Genomic DNA, 20,008 nt, shown 5'->3' with positions numbered 1-20,008 from the left:
TTTTGAAATGATTTCTCTCTTTGATTATATCACTCTTATCATCGATACATGTATCAATCTACTTGTGTTTTTCTTCATTTCATTATATACTTTATTTTCATAATCGTATTAATGCATACATATCACTTTCTTCTTCATCTATAACTGATGCCATTAATATGTGGTTTTTTCTTTTAACAAAGCAATACTTTCTTTTGATTTATATGGCATACATTCATGAGTTTCCTTACAGATTCGTCTCAGGTTTTGAGATTTTTCTTTTTTTAGGTGGTAATTGTTAACAATGAAAAGAGGAAGAAAGAGGAAGAAGAGAAACAACCACTCTAGGGTTTCATAACATAGAATAAAACCAAACTATTGTTAATAGGGTTACAATGAGTATATATATAAAAGAATAGAAATGTCTAAAATACTCTCACTACTAATATATAATAAACATCTCCCCTCAAACTCATGATGCATTAACATGGAGCATCGAGAGTTTGTCAACTAAAAATAGAAACGTTTAATGAAATGCATCTTTGTAAACAAATCAACAATGTGTAAAGAAGAAGAAACAAACGGAGAGTAATGGTTCCATGCTGAAGATGATGACGAGTTTTGATCTTGTATACCCAACGAGATCCAATAGCACGTTTTCCAAGAGAAAGAGGTACTAATTCCCAAGTATTGGTTTTGGGCAATGCAGATAGTTCTTCTGCCATAGTCTGCTGCCAAAGAGGATCAAGAACAACCTCTTTATTGGAAGAGGGCTCAGACAAAGTTGACGAGAGGGGTAACAAAGAGGATCAACAATCGCAGAAGGTGGTTGGACAGCCGGGGGGACAAGAGGGATGTCACCAAAGAAGAAGCAACAATCAAAGAGAAGAACCAAGCCAACAAAAAATCAAACGAAAAAGGAGCGAAAAAAAAAGGAGCAACAACCATATCAAAATCAACAGATAGGAACAACCAAAGAAGTAGCACCACAAAACCAAATCAAAACAAATCAAACCAAATAGAACAAAACAAAACTAAATCATATCAAACCAAACTAAACTACACCAAACCAAACTAAACAAAGAGAGAAGCAACCAAATAGATGAACCACATGAGAGAAAAGCAAACAAATAGAACAATCAATATGGAGAGAAGCAACAAAGCAAATCACTAGAGAGATTAACAATCAAACAGAAGAAGCAATAGACAGAGCGACAACACAAAAGAAAGCAACCAAAGAGATAGGAAAGACGAACAATTAAATTACCAACCAAATCATCAAAGAACCACAACAATTGAAATCATGTGCACCAAACCAAAATCAACTCCTTAATACCGATCATAATAAACAAGCAGTTTTTTTTTTTTTTTTTTTTTTTTTTTTCCGTGAATCAAATTTTCAGCCTCATCCAAGTATTCAACCATTCATAGAAGGTCAATCATACAACCATAATGCTCAATCTAAGGCACAATTCCAAATCTCTCCATTTCTTTGAAGCATCTTCTTCCTTCCTCTACCAAACTACAATGGTTGCAAGCAGATAACACACTAGTCATTGTTATCTCATTCGGTTCAAATTCTCCCCGTAACATCGCTGCAAATACTTCTAACGCTTCCTTCGTACAACCATTGACACCATAACCATTTATCAAAGCATTCCATGACGATATATCTTTTTCATTCATCTCCTCAAAAAGCAATTTAGCTTTTCCAATTTCCCCATATTTTGCATACATATCAACCAAAGCATTACACACATGAACATCTTCATCAAGTCGGTTCCTTTGCACAAACCCATGAATCCAAACACCCAAATTCAAAGCACTCAAATCAGCAATAGCAGGAAGAACACTCACAACCGTCACTTTATTCATTTCCACATCCAAACTTCCCCTCATTTCACAAAACAACTTCAACGCATCGTGCGGTCGTCTATTCTCACAATATCCCCTAATCATCACATTCCAAATAAGCACATTCTTGACAGGCATACAATCAAACATAAACCTAGCCGCCACAACATCACCATCCTCACAATAACCATGAACCATACTAGTCCAAGAAATAACATTCTTATCCTTCATCTTATCAAACAAATCCCTCGTCAAATCCATACACCCCATTTTCACATACCCATCAATCATAACATTAAAAGCAGCAATATCTCTATCAGGCATAACATCAAAAAGCTTTCTGGCCTCACTCATATCCTCACACCTAGCATACCCAACAATAACAGCAGTCCAAGAAACCAAACTTCTCACAGACATTTCATCAAACACCTTCCTAGCACTACCCAAAAAACCAAACTTCACATACATATCAACCAAAGAAGTCCCAACATACAAATCAACACAAAACCCATTTTTTCAAAACAACACAATGAACCTCCAAACCTTCTCTCAAAGCCATACAAACACCACAACCCTTTAAAACCGAAGTAAAAGTATAAGAACTAGAAACAAAAGTCCCTCTAAAAAAGTCTCTGTAGAGAGAAAAATACTGATCAAATTGACGAATTGAGAAATGGGTATTGATGATGGTGTTACAGAGAAACTCGTCGCGGTTATGGTTGGGAGTGAAATCGAAAAAACGGCGAGCGTGTTGGACGATTGAAACGGCGTTGTGTTTGCGAGAGGAAGAGGAAGCGAGGGAGTGGAAGATGAGATGAAGTTAGTGAGGAGGTTGAGATTGTTGTGAAGAGAATTACGGAGAATGAAAGCGTGGATTTGAAGAAGTGTTTTGAAGGTTTTGGTTTTGGATTGAAGTAAGTGTAAGCATTTTCTTTCTGCATTGCTCCATAGCGTTGTTCTTCGTTTGAACTCATTTTGCATTCTCTTTTGGTGGCTGCCTTTCCTATCAAGATAATCTCTCTATTTTTATAGTAGATTCCAAAATCAACCAAAGGATACCATGTTAAGAATGAAAAGAGGAAGAAAGAGGAAGAAGAGAAACAAACATAGAATAAAACCAAACTATTGTTAATATGGTTACAATGAGTATATATATAAAATAATAGAAATATCTAAAATAATCTTACTACTAATATATAATAATATTATCTAACAGTAATGAAATTGATTTGTCATTCTTATTAAGAACTTTCATCCTCTCGAACACTTCTTTATTTATCTTTTATGTATCATATACTCATATTTAATCAAACTAGCTCAAAGTATAGATGGAGAAACAAAATGGTAGAAAGAATAGTATTAAGTTTTTATATATATAATTAGGGGTAGCTTAAAACAAAAATAGTAATAAAGAAGACACCACTAAATATAAATGCAAGCTCAAAGTTACACTAAAACTAAATTGTTACAAAGTTTTATAAACAAAAAAAGCTACCAAGTCCTTTCATTAACACATTATAGTAATTTGCATGTTTGCATTCTAAAGTGATTTTTTTTAAACCCTCTAAAAGAGAGGTTCTATTTATTTGGAGTTTAGTGGAAGTTAAGTAAAGTTCACGTAAGAATTGTTGGATATAATTCGAATTTGTATTCTTCTAAATGTTTCGTCTTTAGATGAAATTGTTTAACCGATTTTATATTAATTGTATTTAAATGAAGTTTTTTAACTGATTTTATATTAATTTTATCACTATTACAATGAAAAAGTTGAAAGTGAATATATACAATGTCGAATATATGGTTTTGAAATCTTGTATGCAACAATTCAGTGATATTATATGTCATCATATTTATACTATTATGATGTAATTTTTTTTTAATATATACAATGTTGAATATAGGATTGTCTCATGCTAACACATTGCATGTACTTGTTTTCTATTATGGTGAAATTAAAATTAAAATATGGCCAATTGGCTATCATTCATTACATCTGACCATAGTATATATACATGCTCGAATACATAATTAAATAACATGTCTATATTTTTAGTGTAAATGACTCAATTGTTGACATATGAAATACCAAAGAAAATTTAAGAAGAAAGTTGGAAAACAAACATAAGAACTAATATATTATCATTTGCTTATAAAAACAAAAGCCTAACTGTCAATAAAAAATAATTTTAATTTTTATAAATAATTTTTTAAATAGCCTATACATACCCAATCAGTAACTCTTGCTTTGCACCTTTTAAACACATTAGCATCACACATATTATAGAAATATACGTAATAATTTTTTGCTAATTAACAATACACATTAATTAATTGTGACAAAATGTAATAATTAATTAAGCAAAGAATAGAGAAAAATTTGCAAAAGTAGATGCGAAAGACCACAAATAATATAAATTGAAATTGGATATAAAAAAAACATCACATCATTATCATGCAGGAGGTGCATGGGTCCTATTGGTATATAAGTGTATTTTTCTTGTTATGGATTTGATATTCGCAACTTATCAAACCACACTTTAGTCCACAAAATAGTAATTAAATATTCTTTTCAAAAGCAAGTGAAAGAAAACGGATTCATTTTTCTTATATAATTATTGCAAGTATGAATATAACTCTAAAATAACTTTTATTCTATAATTAATTATAGAGAATGGCATAAAAGAAATACAAAAAATATTAAATCTACTGATGAAACTTAGATAAACTCTAATTAAGAAAATTAAGAATAAATAGTAAACTACTTAAATTAAGTCATCTAAATTAATTTTACAATCATAGTAGTTCCTCTTAATTTATTTCATGCATAAAACTGAGATCTTTGTAAAGATAAACGTTTTGTTTAATCTTGTTCTTTCTTGTCTTTTTATTTGATTTAGGTGAAGACTTGGTTATTCTAAAGTTGTATTTAGTATAATATTTAATAACATATATACTAATCATTTAAAGTCACATCATTTTATATTTTATTTATTTTAAATAATTTAAATTTGAAATTAATTTTGTCTTCAGTTTATCGGTATCCCTTTTTTCTCGTGTATACCTAAGAATTTTCTATGTTTGGGTTTAGATTAAGTTTTGTGGTGTATGTAAATTGATAGAGGTCGCTTTGCTTGATATTTTAAGTGAGATTACCTTAAATGTTTTATTACTCGTATTTACCCTACAAGACAAACAAGTATAACTCCAAAATAATAAATGTTGAATTACTAAAGTAAATTGTTGTTTAACTTGAAGAAGTGTCTCACAATTTTCACGAAGGATTTTTTTCTTAACATCATATGACAATAAAATCATTTATTAATCCTTGACCGATTATATAATTTAATTTCCATCATATATAAAAATGATACATAAAAATCCTTGAACATTGAATGATACATAAAAATGCTATTCAAAAGTATGAAATTGATACAAAAAATACTCAAAGATATTACAAAGAGAAAACAGATGGAAAAGATCTATACAAGAAGTAGTCAATTTAATTTTCTTTTTTGCAAAAGCATATCATTTATTCAATAAAAATATAAAATAGTAAATTAAAAATTACAATATATATGTATACCATATATTTTAGTACTTTCAATTTTCTATGCTCTTTTATCAAATATAATAATGGGGATCTTAATTTGAAATTCACCACTGTCCCAAACTAAAGAAACTGACTCAATAGATTTCTTCATCGCTCCATCTATAGTGAGAACATATTTTGTGTTTCTTCTAGTGAAGTGAATGACAAAACACTAAAATTCACAGAAATATTGAATCTTATAGGAACTGTCACAATAGTTCTATATGTAGACATCGGTAATCCCACATTTCTGACAATTCTATTGAAGCTTCCACTTGTATGATGTTTGGGACGTGAGACTTTGAGATCAAATGAAGGATAATTTAAAGTCATATATGCTATCTCAGAGCAAATGACTATATTCTCAATAATTTGTTGCAAAGTCGTGGCATTGAAAGCTTGACCGCATAAAAATCTTATGTAGTCTCCTTCATAAGCCTCATATATTAAGCCTGGATTTAAAGCCTTGATGGGGTCAATTTATCCAACTCCATAACCAAATTCAGCTTCACCATTATTATTTCGACTCAATTGTTTAGCTACCAACGCAAGAAATACGCAAAATTGTTTTCATTAGTTTAACACATTAAGTAAATTATACTCGTCGCAAATCAAATAAACATGAATTACACTAGCCTCTTGTGATAAGTAAATATACATTCCATGTCTATTTTAACATGTGCATGCATTATTTTTTAAATAGGAGCAAGACAACTGTGAATAATCATTTAAAAATATTTTTTTAGCCATTAATATCAGTGGTAAGTAATATTAAATACTTCATTATTTATTTTGAAATTATTAGTTTTATTGAGGAAACTTTTATTATCAACTTTAAAGTTTTATTCAAAATCTTTTTTTATTTATTTTTTTTATCTCATTTACTATTTCGTAGTTGATTCGGTACTGTACATTCATTATATTATCACCGATACAAAAAAATAAATTAAAAGTTTGAAAGTATTAAACAAAAGTGAAGTATAATATATGTTTATTTTTCAAGAGAGTTTATATTTTAACATAAAAGAAAAAGAAGTGTAATCCATGCTACTCAAGTGAAACTTTCAACTATTTAATTAAAATAAGCATTATAGATGAATATATTGATTAACATCTAACACTACTTATTTATATTACCTGTGGTCATAAAAGCTGAACGAATAGCTCCAGGTGACCACGTTGGATGAAATGATTTAATGTATATAGCAGTTTCAGACACGTGCGAACATGACATTGATGTTTCTGATATAATGTTGAACTCCAAACTTCTATTATCACCGAAAATATCAAAAATAGGAGAAATTGTAGGCCAACTAACAATTATGTCGATCCCAGAAGCAATTAAATCCGACTGTAGTATTATATAAAAAAAAGTTTATATTAAATATTGTAAAAATGATATAATATATATATATTCGTTAAAAAAAATAACAAACCTTAAGAATTTCGGGAGTAGCCTTATTAAGACCCCTTGATGAGAAAGAAGCAACCACTGGTGTCAAAATATCTTTTATTTCATTGGTCTTAAATATGGTTACAATTGGACTCCTGTAAATTGATTAATATAATAAACATTAGGTAAATGTGGTTCCTTAAATTATTGTTAGTGTATATGGAAACTGCATTTGATACCTTGTAGAGTGTATGTACTTATATATATTGGCAGCATCCTTCGATTGAAGGTAACATGTAGGTAAGGGAAAAGATATTGCGGTGTCTGTATAAGTATGACCTTGTATCAAAACACCAACAACACCAATCTACCATCCAATGTGTTGGTTGAACAAAACCTACAATTTTAATATAATTTGGTTAACAAATAATTGATTTTGGAAAGTTTTTCTCTATTCAGTAATGTCCATTTTGGAACAAACATTATTATTTATAATATTAACTCCTAATTTGACCTTGGTCACAAACATTCTATCTAATGTGCAAGCCGCCACAACAATTGCCTAAGGTTGAAGGACGAGGACACGATTTCCAGCTGCCAATACTGTCAACACTCCATGTTGCATAGCATGGAATGATCCGATGGAAATTGCACCTCTAAAATACATACTGTCATTTGTAGACAACAATACGTGCAGATGGAGCTCCACCTCTTGTTGTACCTCGTGCAAGGCCTACCATGCTTGTCTTCTTAATCGGTATCCCTCCTAGTTGAAGTTGTATGTGTCCTATGGCCAGTTGAATCTCTTGGAGATTCAATATCTTGTACGCTCAAGGGATCTTCAAATCATAAATAATACCTAGCTCCAATTATTTTACTGCAATAATATATAAACTTATTTTAGCATTTACTTTTATTTTCTCTCTTCTCATCTCTATATAATAAGGCATAGTTCTATGAATTATATGGAAGTTGATATCAAAAGTCAAGTTGTATTTTAAATCAATTTTCATGATGTTATAGTAAAAGGCAATTGAGTATAAGAAATCATAAAATATTACTTGTTGCACGTAATATTTGAAGTTTGACATGTGCCCTTCCATTTGTTGGAGGGGACTAAAACCTTTATCGTTGAAGCTCTCAGATTCTGGCCAAATTTCAAAATCGATTACACCAATGATAACATCACTTTCAGAATTTTCTCTTTCCATATATCGTAGAAAGTCAATGAAATCCCATGATCTGGTTGTAAGAAGTTGTCTTTTTTCATCAGAAAAAACAAACATTACTCCGTCAAATCCTACATTATCAATTTTAATGGTTAACAAAATTATGAATATTCAAGAGGCCAAATAATTTTTCAATAGAAAAAATAGCTTATTCACACACCAACCATTTTGTTGGCTTCTTTCTTTGTTAAATTTGTAACAAATCCATTAAAACTCTTCTTGTAACGCTGGAGTACTGACTTTGGAGCTTCATCGCTATAATTGTGAATAGAGAAAACATGTAAGATAAAATTCTGACTTAAATATCTTAGGTAAAGTTGGACTTAAATAGCATAAAAATTTAACAATAATATAATATGTCCACAACTTATTGTAGCAGATTTTTATAGTGAAGTAATAAAAAAGTTTCATCATTTTTACTATTGTCAATATAGACAGTATAAGTCTACATTTTTAATAAATATATTTATCAGACACAAATGAACCATGAAAATTTGATAAAGAGAGAGTGATGGAGTGTATTTGCCTTCAGGTCATCTTGAGTTGATGAATAACAATTCACTAAAAGTGAAGTAAGGTTAATAATGGGAAGCAAAAGTCCAATAGAATATCTTATGTCCACTAATGACATATCAAAAAATATATAGTTAGTAGTATGTGTTTATATACATTCCACTAATGCATTATCAAAATGATATAATATATTCATGCATATTCTTTTCTGTCACATAATCTGGTACGATTCTGTTTTTTTTTTCCCTCTGTTTCTTTCCACTACAGTGACATGCATATAAATGTGTAAAAAAAATCATTTTGAACTAAATGAATAATAAAAACTTGTGAGTTGCAGTAATGATAAATAGTCATGTTTACTAATTTAATATATATGAATGTGTAAAATAACGAATTAAGTCAAAATAATTATTTCTCTGTCTCTTCCTAGTTCAAAGCTAGTACTTGATTCCCATAATTGTAAATCATTTTTAGAGTGTTCAATGCTTATTAGATTAAGTAAAAAAACCATAAATTAGATTAAATGAGTGTTTCATTTAAAAATATGTACCTTTCACATTAAACTACATCATCAACAACATAGATAATACCACCTACACCAAAACCAACAAAAAGTATAGACCAATAACATGAATTAAAAAGCACAAGTAAGTAAATAGGGGTTAGATAATGGTTGGAGAATATTCTCACAAATCCCTTTCTTTCACAAGTTAACTAAATTTCTTTGTTAGACTCAAATTAAAAGACACCAATGCATTATGTTTGTTAGAAACAATATTATATGAATAAGCTTAAGGTTTATTTCTTAGATTAATAAGTAGTGAAACACCAATTCAATAACATGTCATATTGTCACACTATGCATGTGACAATATATACGTGAAGAGTGAGCTAAATTAAAGGAAAAGGGAAGGTGACTAGGAAATACATGTGAGCATGCAAGGGTGGGTTCTAGGTTGCTAAAAATGTGATTTCCAAAGAGAAAAAGAATAACAAAATAAGATGAATGAATAATAATACTTGTTAGTTGCAGTAACAATAGATAGACATGCTTACTTTTATGCAAAACTTTTATGAAAAAAAGTATGAAAATATAATTACATCAAAATTTAATCAATTCAAATTCACACCTCAAAACAATTATGGCACAATAACAAACAACAACCGAGTATGTATATATAATCATCATAGTATAACAAACATGTCTCACGTGACAAACACCCTAATGCAATGCGTATATGCCAATGTGCATGATTCTGGAATTTTCAACAAAACCCTCCTCGAAGGATCACTTTCGAAAGCAAAAAAAAAAGAAAGCATTCAATATATATATAAAAGCCACAACTATTGGTATTTGAATGGATTAACGGTGTTTTTGTTCCTTTAATATGAATCTCATTGAGTTTAAGTTTTTGTACAAATTTATTTTTTTAATTTAGTTCATTTAATGTTAGATTTTTCTATTTTTAGTTTTTGGTGATGTCTACTTATAAAAAGAATGATTATGTAGCAAGTTATGTGGCAAATAAAAAAAAAAGCTTTTTTGTTATTTTTTAATGATGTGTCAATTTTATTATTTGACTAGTCATTTAGTTTTATTTTTATAATAGTTTATAAATAAAATTAAAATAAAAATACTTCATTTTTTTTTTCATTCTTCTACCCAACCCACAACATCCTTAATGATTTATTATAGTATTCGTTATATCCGCCTTTTATTAAAGACGTTAAGCTAAATATAGATATTTTGTACACAAATATAGAATCTTATTAATCAAATCACTAAGAATTAAGAAAATTGGTAGGAGTATTATTTTTTTTTACAATTGATATTGATTTTACAATTGTATTCTTTAAGAAATGAAATTAATTAATATTTTATTGTTGATTGCAAAAAAAATTATAAATTAATTAGGGGACTGTTAATAAAAAAAAAATAATAATACAATTGAAAATTAAACAAAATCTTATAAAAATAAAAATAAAATAAAAAACCCAAAAAAGATAGACTGGATTTTATATTTAAGGACGAAAGTAGTATAATATAATGAAGACGATCAAATTACACTAATGTAATGTTACACAAGGATGAAAATAGGCTAGGCCGTTCGTTGGCCTACTTATGGTCTGGCCTGACCTAACCTATTTAATAAAAAGGTCAGGCTCAGACTTATAAAAAATCATATTAGGTTTGACAGGCCGACCTATATATATTTAATTATTTATTAATATTATTTTTTTATTATTATATTAATAATATTATTCCCTATTTTAAATTCTATCAATTAGGCAATCACTCTGTAGTCGTTCCATATTCGATAGTCATTCCATATTTGGTAGTTGTTCCATATTCCGTAGCCATTCAAGTTCTTCCATATTTGTTTGAGAGGTAATAATGGATGCGTTTGTTTCAGAAAAAAATAATCTATTCTTTGAAACCAAGAATTATGTTTTAGAGTTTAAAAGATGTATGTTTCAGATTTTTTAAAAATTATTTTGTTAGAAAAATTATTTTTTATTTAATATATATAGATATGTATATTGATATTGGTATGTGGAGAACATCATGTTCATGTAGAGCATTTAAATATTTTAATATGAATAAGATTTTTAAATAGGCTTCCAAGCTAGACCAGACTTTTAAAAAGGTCAAGTCAGGCTCAAAAAAAGCCTATGATAGGCCATAGGCCAGACTTAGGCCTAAAAAATTAATTGTAGGTCAAACTCAGGTCTTTCAAAGTCTAGTCTGACCTGTCTTATTCCCACCCCTAGTTACATCATCTAATAATGTATTTTAATCTATAAATATTTTATAAATCCACCGTTGGAGTGAAATTTTATATCATACATATCATTCATATAATTTTTTTTGCATAAATCTAAAATTATTTCATTAATGATTGAGATTTATAAAGATTAACGACGTTTAATAAATTACATAAGACATTAATTTTGATATATGTAATAATATATCATGATGGTTTTAGATTTCTATAAAATTACATAAATGATATAAATTTTAAATACAACTGTTGATTTTATAAAATTTGTATCAATGATGTAACATTATATTAGTGTAATTTAATTCAATATTTTTTAAGACTAAAAAAACATTGTATTTCTGTCATTCAAATCGATATAAATTATATTGATTAATAATAATATAATTTAAAGTTGTTAAAAACGAAAATGATGAATCGCTGAATAAACTCATAGCATCCAAATTAATATCATAAAACGGCACAATGCTCATAAATTTGACAAAACATTCAATAATAACAAAATTGAAGTGTCAAAAATACAAGTCTCTAAAACTATAATATCAAAAACGTCAAAGTAATGGATTGAGTTTGCATTGAATTCAGGGGCGGAGCCAGAACTTTGGTCAATAGGGGCCAAGACTAAAATGTCATATAATTGAAACTAAAAACATATTGTTTTTATTAAATATATAAAATCAAAAGAATTACAAATGAAGACTTAATTTAAAAAGTCATATACTTAAGCGTTGGCAGAGTTTAAACTAAAATATAAAATATTAGGGTACGTAAATTTTTGAAGTTTTTATAGATAAATAAATAAAATATAATACAATACAATATTATATATAAAAAATTTAAGTTATAAATTTTTAAAAATATATTGGTAGTCAAACCCCTAATACATAGTAAAGAGAAATAGTATATCAAATTTGCTTTGAAATTTTTAGTAATTAAAAATTAGTTTTTAAAAATTTAATTTTTTTTAGAGTTTAATATGTTATGCATTGTCATTGTAAATAGTTTTACACTATCAACGCAGGTTCGTATAAAATGGATCTACAAAAAGATTGGTCCAACATATACCACTTTTGTTTCAACCATTAGATTAGATCACCCGTTAAACTTATCATAGGTTAGTTCACACCAAATATAATCCCTTGAACTTTAAAAAAAAATAAAAATCAATTTTATCTTTCTCATTGTACTCAATCACTTTCTCTCTCTATCCTAGTTGTGTAATTTTCAACCTGCAACATCACCAATGCATTCTTCATTTTTTTTTGTATATATTTTGTTTTTGTTCCTAGATCGTTAGAGATAAAAACTCATGTCTATAGTATTGAGAACAAAGAAGGAACAAAATATCATTTTTTAATCAAAGAAATTGAATAGACCCTATCTTTAACTTATGACAAAAAAAAGGGTTACTGAAATTACAAATCTTAATGTTGACAACTATATGATGTTATCAGATTTTATATTTGTGTGATAATTTGAATCTGAAGTTCCTGAAATTGTTTATGAAAGGTCATCTAGAGTTTAAAAAAAAATATTGGTGGAGATTTTCAATTTTATTGATTTTTTTTTTAAGAAATTAAATTTCCTGGATATAGATTAAAAGGGATGGTGGAGAAAAGTGAAAAAGATGAATTTAGATGAACTTTTGGTAGTGATAAGTGATGTGAAAGGTCACACAAATTTTGTGGTCAAGCGTGAACGAAAAGATGTAAAGGTTCAAGCTAAATGGACCATGCATTTCAATCATTCATGGCTGTGATTTTAAAAGTAATTATGATATCAGTCAAATGGTTTAATAATATGATGGTTAAGATTAACTGACAATATAAATTATCGTCGATGCATACAAATAAAATTCATATTTTTATACTACTAAACAAGTTTATTAACTACAATGACAAAAATAATTTATATAATTATTAAAATATATTTAACACAATACATTTTTTAAGACATCAATATTGACATAGTATAGATAAAAGATAATTGTTTGGTTTGAGTATTGCACAATCTATTTTAAATTACGTGAAACTATACTCAAATCAATAAAAATCGGATTCATTCGTTTTAGTCTAATTTGAACCCAAATCCATACAAAAATATCAAACCAATTTAATTAATTTTGGTTATATTTTTGGAATAATATGATTATTTATTTTTATATTTCTAGATAAAATTTATAGTCCATTCAATTTTTTTACAAGAGACATTTGAGTTATAGTTTAGTCAATAAAAATTAATATATTTGATATAATATAGATCAAATAAATCAACTTTTAATGATTAAATTATAACTCAAATATCTCTTATAAAAATAATATTTTTTTTAAATAATTTTAAGGATTTTGGAGTGGGGACCCTATTTTTCCAAGAAGCTCTACAACTGCATTTAAGTGATTTTAAATTTATTTTATTCATTTGCATACTCATGCCTGTAGGACATATCTTTTGTTGCTTTTTAAAAGCAAAGGATTAAGTAGCATTTTCTTCGTTTCTCCACTTGTTCACTATTTTAATTACTCAAGAAAAATATAATTTATTATTTTTTATACAAAACTACCCAAAAGAATTAATAAAATATTACCGTAGATTAATTAGATAATGACTAAATGGTTAAATGAAATTGAACAACCATCAAATTAGTTAATGGGTATAACAATCTACAATGACATAATGTACACTGAAAATTCAGCAAGGGCCAACCCCCTCGAAGGAGTAACGAGACTTCATCCGATCAGATCAAAAGTTGATTTTTTAATATAAATTAAAAAAATATTATAATATGGTAGAAAATTAAAATAATGTTACAATACGACAAGTAATCAAAACAATATTATTTTAAGATGACAAAAACACAAAAGAAAATTAAATATGTGAAAAAATTACCTATTTAAATAAAAGAGAATAAAACACGATTATGTAATTGATTTGAGATCAAAATTTGATCTTAATTAAATTACCTCTGTAAAAGAAAAAGATAAATATTTAATTCAATCTCTTATATAATTGTTATATATTATCAAACTATTAATTTATAAATAAGTAATAATGGTTTTTTTTGTTTCGGAAAGTTTGCCATATAGTCATATACTATTGCCAAACTACCAAGAAATTTTGAATATAGGATTTAAATCTTAGTATATGTTTTTTTTTTTATAATTCTTTATTGTATAAAATGATAGGCTAATTGTTAATAGTTCTAGTCAATACAACTTCTTACATATTGAATATAATTATTAGAGCATCATTATATATATAAGGTGTGTCATCTCATTAGACACACATAAATTACTTATTTTTCATGGTATACGAGCATCATTATATATATAAGGTGTGTGATCGTATTAGACACATAAACTACTTATTTTTCATGGTATTAGAGCAAATTTTGATTTTGTGACATGTCTATGTGCTTTACTAGTGCTACTTGCAGCGACATTTACTATCGACAACACCACCTTCCAATCTTTGAATTTTTGGCTTCAAACAAGCATTTGACATCGACAACTCGAACGACCTTTCTATAGCAACCAACCACAGCACTACGGCTGCCTCAAAAGTGTTGCCATCGCTGTTCATTTTTACACTTAAATTTTTTTTCGTCAAATACAATTGTGCTTTACACCTGTTATCACAATTATGTCCTTTTTTACTCTGTTACAATTGTGCCAACACGAACAACCTCTTTTCCTAGTGTGATCCATTATCTAAAACCACCACAAATAGTTGTGCAAATCTCTAGCAAGCACAATGACCATTTTTCTTTGTCAAACTCCTCTCCATGCATGCCGCTCCTTTTTGCGTGATTCCCACACTCTGTCACCAACATCTCGCGTGGCACATTCGCCTGCCACCAATTTTCAATGTTGATCGTAATTAACTCAGTGTCTTAATTCACATTTCGATGATATTTTGTATTTTTAATGATTTTCCCGCAACCTTTTCTCTTTCTCCTTACATAATTCCTTATGTTCAGCACTGTATTTGTTGCTACTTCTTCTCCCGCTTTTGGTTTACTATTCTTCCGCTAATTCCTTGCAAAACAATTGGTCAGTTATGCCAAATACGCATGTTGAGTTGCTGGTGTGAGAATTTGGTTCAAAGAACAAGGTCGTGAAAATCATTTGCTCAAACGATCCAATGATATTCCAGTCGGCGATCAATCCGATGGTGACTTTTTTCTCTACATATGAATCATATTAATGGTTTCTTTTATTTTCATCGATGATTAATCGATGATTAATCGGTGGCGACTCTTCTCCTACATATGAATCATATTAATGGTGTCTTTTATTCTCATCGACGATCAATTCGATAATGACTCTTTTCCTACGCGTGAATCATTAATGGTGTATTCTCTTCTTATTACTGATCATCTTGACGGTGACTTATGTTGGTTATGACTCATACTAGTCTAACAATTGTCAAACTTAGTTTCAATTTTTATGAGAAATTATTTTAATGTAACAAGCTTAAAATATAGTAAGCTTTAACTTAAAGAGTGTTAAAATTCAAATATATGTTTTTATTATTATTTAATTGCACAACATCTTAGATTAATTGTTAGTAGTTATAATGAACACAAGTTTCTAAAATGTTTGTGATCTTATTAAACTCATAAAATACTTATTTTACAATAGAAATTAATAATTAATATCGACTACCTTGATACATTATGCGTTTTGATAAATTATTAGTGTAATTAGTTGATATAAATTAAAATAATTTTATTTTTATATATATGAATAATTTTAAAGATATAGTTGGCCAATCGAATAGTTTATTCTTGGTTCCACCCCATGTGGGGTTGGCCAACTTCTACAAGTTAAATGGACTTGCACTTTTAGAACAACGGTGATCCCATGCCGACAATAAATTACTTTGATTTGACATTCTCACTCGCCCGTCTCAAAATTGTGCCGCCGAACTCAACAAAATTTTCATAAGTTGTTGAGAGATAAATAAACAAGAGAGAAAGTAAGAAGAAAAAAATAAATAAGAAATGCAATAAATTTATGTATTTTGTATAAAAGAAATATCAACTAAATGAAAAATAATTAATTATATTTTTTTCTTAAATAGAAAGTGAGTTCAGAAAAATGTTATGATTATTTAAAACACGATAATACCCTTGAACTAAAAAAATTAATATATAGCACATTTTTTGTCAATTTTTTTAAATTTTTATCAAATCAAATAATTAATTAATTATTGCAAAAAAGTAATTAATTAGTTAACTAAGTATTTTATTTATAATTTATTAGTTGGCATAATAATATATTAATAATTTAATTGATGTTATTCTAATTAAGTTGATAGTTTTTGTTTATCCTGAATAAATCTTAAACCCCTAGTTCTGAATATAAAAAAAAAATAAAATTTTCGTCCACCTAGTTTTGAATACTCCCACAAAACAACATGCAATCAACCCAAAAAACCCTCATGTACATCTTGCCATCCCTAACGACTTCTCCCAAATCCTTTCTCCTAATTTAAGAAGATCAATTTCCCTTGTTCTATTTCGTTGATGCTACTACAATGTGCACAAGACAGAACCAAAAAAAGATCAACATACACGTTGTTGGTCAAGAAACACAAGAAAAGATGATTGAATTGTGTTTACAGTATTTTTTGGAAATATTTTGAATAGCTTAAAAACAAAAGTGATAAAATAAATGACTCGGCTATTTTATCTTTGTTCACTACTAACTTAGTAGCTACGTCCAATCTTCTCTTTCAAATGATTTAATCAACTATATTTAGAACTTACACTTGAGCACTTGGTTAGTAACAATGATTGTGTTTAATCTTCTCACCTCCAACTTTGTACCATCAAGTTGTTGAGAAAAGAGCAGTCACTACCAGACTTAGTTTACAAGTTCTAACAAGTCTTCTCAACTTTCATCTTAGTGTCGTCAAGCCGTTGAGAAACACAATCAACCACTATCGAACTTGGTTACAAAAAAAGAGTGTTTGTGGGTTTCATAATTTTCTCTATAACTAGAGTGTATTTGAAATATAAGCTTTCAGATATTTCTTTCTCAACATTTAGATAAATTTGACAATTTTTTAATTCAGTGTTTGTGCTTTCTGATTTGAGATTAATTCACTTTGAAAGAATGTTGTAAGTTGTTGTGAACGGTTTTGTTTCTGTTTGGAATTGTTGTGTGTTAGTCTGTTACTTTGAGCTCAAAATTTGTGTACAGTTTATAGAAGCTTATGCAACATTGCCTTTATCTTTCAAATTATCACTAAATGTCCTTCAAGGAATGGTATTGTGTTCTTCATGACATGATTTGTTTTTCCTTCAGCGTGGTGTTTCATTGTCTTCAAAATTATAATCGTTGAGTTCAATTCTAGATGTTGAGCATAAAATTAAGACTTAGAACTTTTTTTCTAAGTGTTTCTAGAATTTTAGTTTTGATGAAGCAGATTGTACTTGATCAGAGACAAATAACAACCAGAGGCATGATCACTATACCAGAGGCAAGAACAATCAGAGACACGTTTAATGAACCAGAGGCAAGGGCACAAGAGACACAATTACTAGACCAAAGGCAAGAACAACCAGAGGCATAATTTATTGACCAAAGGCACAAATCAGAATCAACTTCACTTGACCAGAGGCATGGAACAACCAGAGGCAAGTTTGTTGAACCAGAGGCAAACACTAGAATCAAGTTTGCTGAACCAGAGACAAGTTTGTTGGACCAGAGGCACACTAGCATCAATTTGATGGATCAGAGACAAACACTAGAATCAACGGTAAATGACTAAAGGCAAACTATCAGAGGCTTTGACCATGTCAGAACATTTACTTTTACCATAGACATTGACATTTCCAATGTTTACTTTTTACCACATGTGAAGTAACAATGTCGATTTACAAGAAAGGGGGGTTTGAATTGTAAATGCACCTTTTAAAAATTCCTGTTAAAACTTAAGAAAATAACTCAAGATTAATCTTGGTTTTGAAAACAGAAAAACAGAAAACGTTCTTGGTTTTAACCCGAAAAACGAAGAACATTCTTGGTTAGTTAAAATCAGTAATTCAATTTATGTTTTTAACTTGATAATCAATCAAACTGAAAGTAAATAGATAAGGGAAGAAATACCACACAATGATGTATCCTGGTTCACCCAACTCAGGTTACGTCCAGTCCTCACAACTGTGAGATTTTCCACTAAGTGTTTAAAACAAAGAACCTTCTTGATCTTACAACACCTAGTCTAGATCAACTTTGATCTGTTTCAATCTTTATTACTTTTCACCTAGAAAGAAATAACAGTACCTATCTAACTTTGATAGGATTCAATGTACTTTAAACAAACTATAAAGAAACTCTTATAGTTTGAGTTTTTACAATTGGATTGTTTTTGACAGAATCTGAGATTCTTCAACTCTTATTTGAGAATTGATTCTTTACAAAGGATCTAATGATAATTTCACAATCTGATATAAGAATATAGATGAGCCTCTGTTTTGCAAAAAAACAGAACTTCAAGTATGTATGTGATTGATTTGAGGATTTTTCCAGCACTTGAATTTCTTACTTTGATCCTGGATATTAGTCTTCTATTTATAGGCATTAGAGGCCTTTAATGAAGGTCAAAAGAGCTGTTGATAGTGCTCTGAAGTTTGACTGAAGGCAATATATCACATGAAAAATAATCCAGCTTTGAAAAACTGTTTTTCCCTCTTTTTTGACTTTTCTGGTGTAGCATTAAAGCAGTTTTGTCTTCTAGTTAAAAAGTCTTTGACGTTTCTCCCTTGATCTTGGATGGTATAGTCTTGATCTTGAGTCTTGAATGTAGCCAGAGGGGTTTGGAGAAGAATTATAAGCCATTGCATAAGAGAATGCTCAGCTGCTCAAGTTATGCCGAAAACGGAGATTGATTATCAATCTGGGTCTGTCAAATTGAACTTTCTTGAGATTTAATAATCAATCTGGAGTTCCTATTTTAATCATTTTGGATGTCTTTTGCAATGTTTTATTATATATCAAGGTTGATCAAACTTTCTTGACAGTTTGATTTTTAGAGTTACAAACTGTCTTGATTTTATCTGACTTTGAGTCCTTTCATTTTAGAGATCAGATAAACTTTTTGAGCTTGGGTGAATCCTATTTGTTCCTTGAGTTACAATAACTTTTTTCTTTTTTTTTGTGTGAACAATCTTAGGAACTTAATTTGTGAGTCTCTCTAAAGAAATAAACAAAGTTGCATATTAATTAGATTTACCCGCAGTTTTGGTTCCTATTATTATCAAATCATGGAATTGATCTCCTAATTTTAAAAGTCGACAATTTTGGTCTTTCTCTCATATTTTTTACTTAAAAAAATAAAGATTTGATATATTTTACTGACGTGACATACAAGTATATGATATAAAATCATCTAGATGCATTAATTATTCATATGTCATTAATTAAATTAAAAATATGAAGAAGAAAAAATCGAAGTTGAAACCTAAGTTTTTATGGCGTTTTATTTCAATTGCATGTGTGTTAATCATTTTATATTATCGTATTATATGTCATGTTATTTAAAGTATTCTATCATCATTTTTTTTAGTTAAAAAATCATAGGGAGAGACAAAAACTATCGACTTTTTAAAATAGATGGACCAATTTCGTAAATCAGTAAAAAATAAAAGAGCTAAAACTTCAAT

At 28.7% G+C, this 20,008-nt stretch overlaps 1 pseudogene; it reads right to left on the bottom strand.

Annotated features, from left to right (window-relative positions):
* Positions 1-5,452: 5,452 nt before the first annotated feature.
* LOC101510423 (cucumisin-like) lies at positions 5,453-14,916 on the bottom strand (annotated as a pseudogene).
* Between the last annotated feature and the right edge of the window lie 5,092 nt (positions 14,917-20,008).

Source organism: Cicer arietinum, chromosome 7 (genome assembly GCF_000331145.2).
Source record: "Cicer arietinum cultivar CDC Frontier isolate Library 1 chromosome 7, Cicar.CDCFrontier_v2.0, whole genome shotgun sequence".
NCBI classification, from domain to species: domain Eukaryota; kingdom Viridiplantae; phylum Streptophyta; class Magnoliopsida; order Fabales; family Fabaceae; genus Cicer; species Cicer arietinum.
This window is presented reverse-complemented; position numbering and strand designations above follow the sequence as displayed.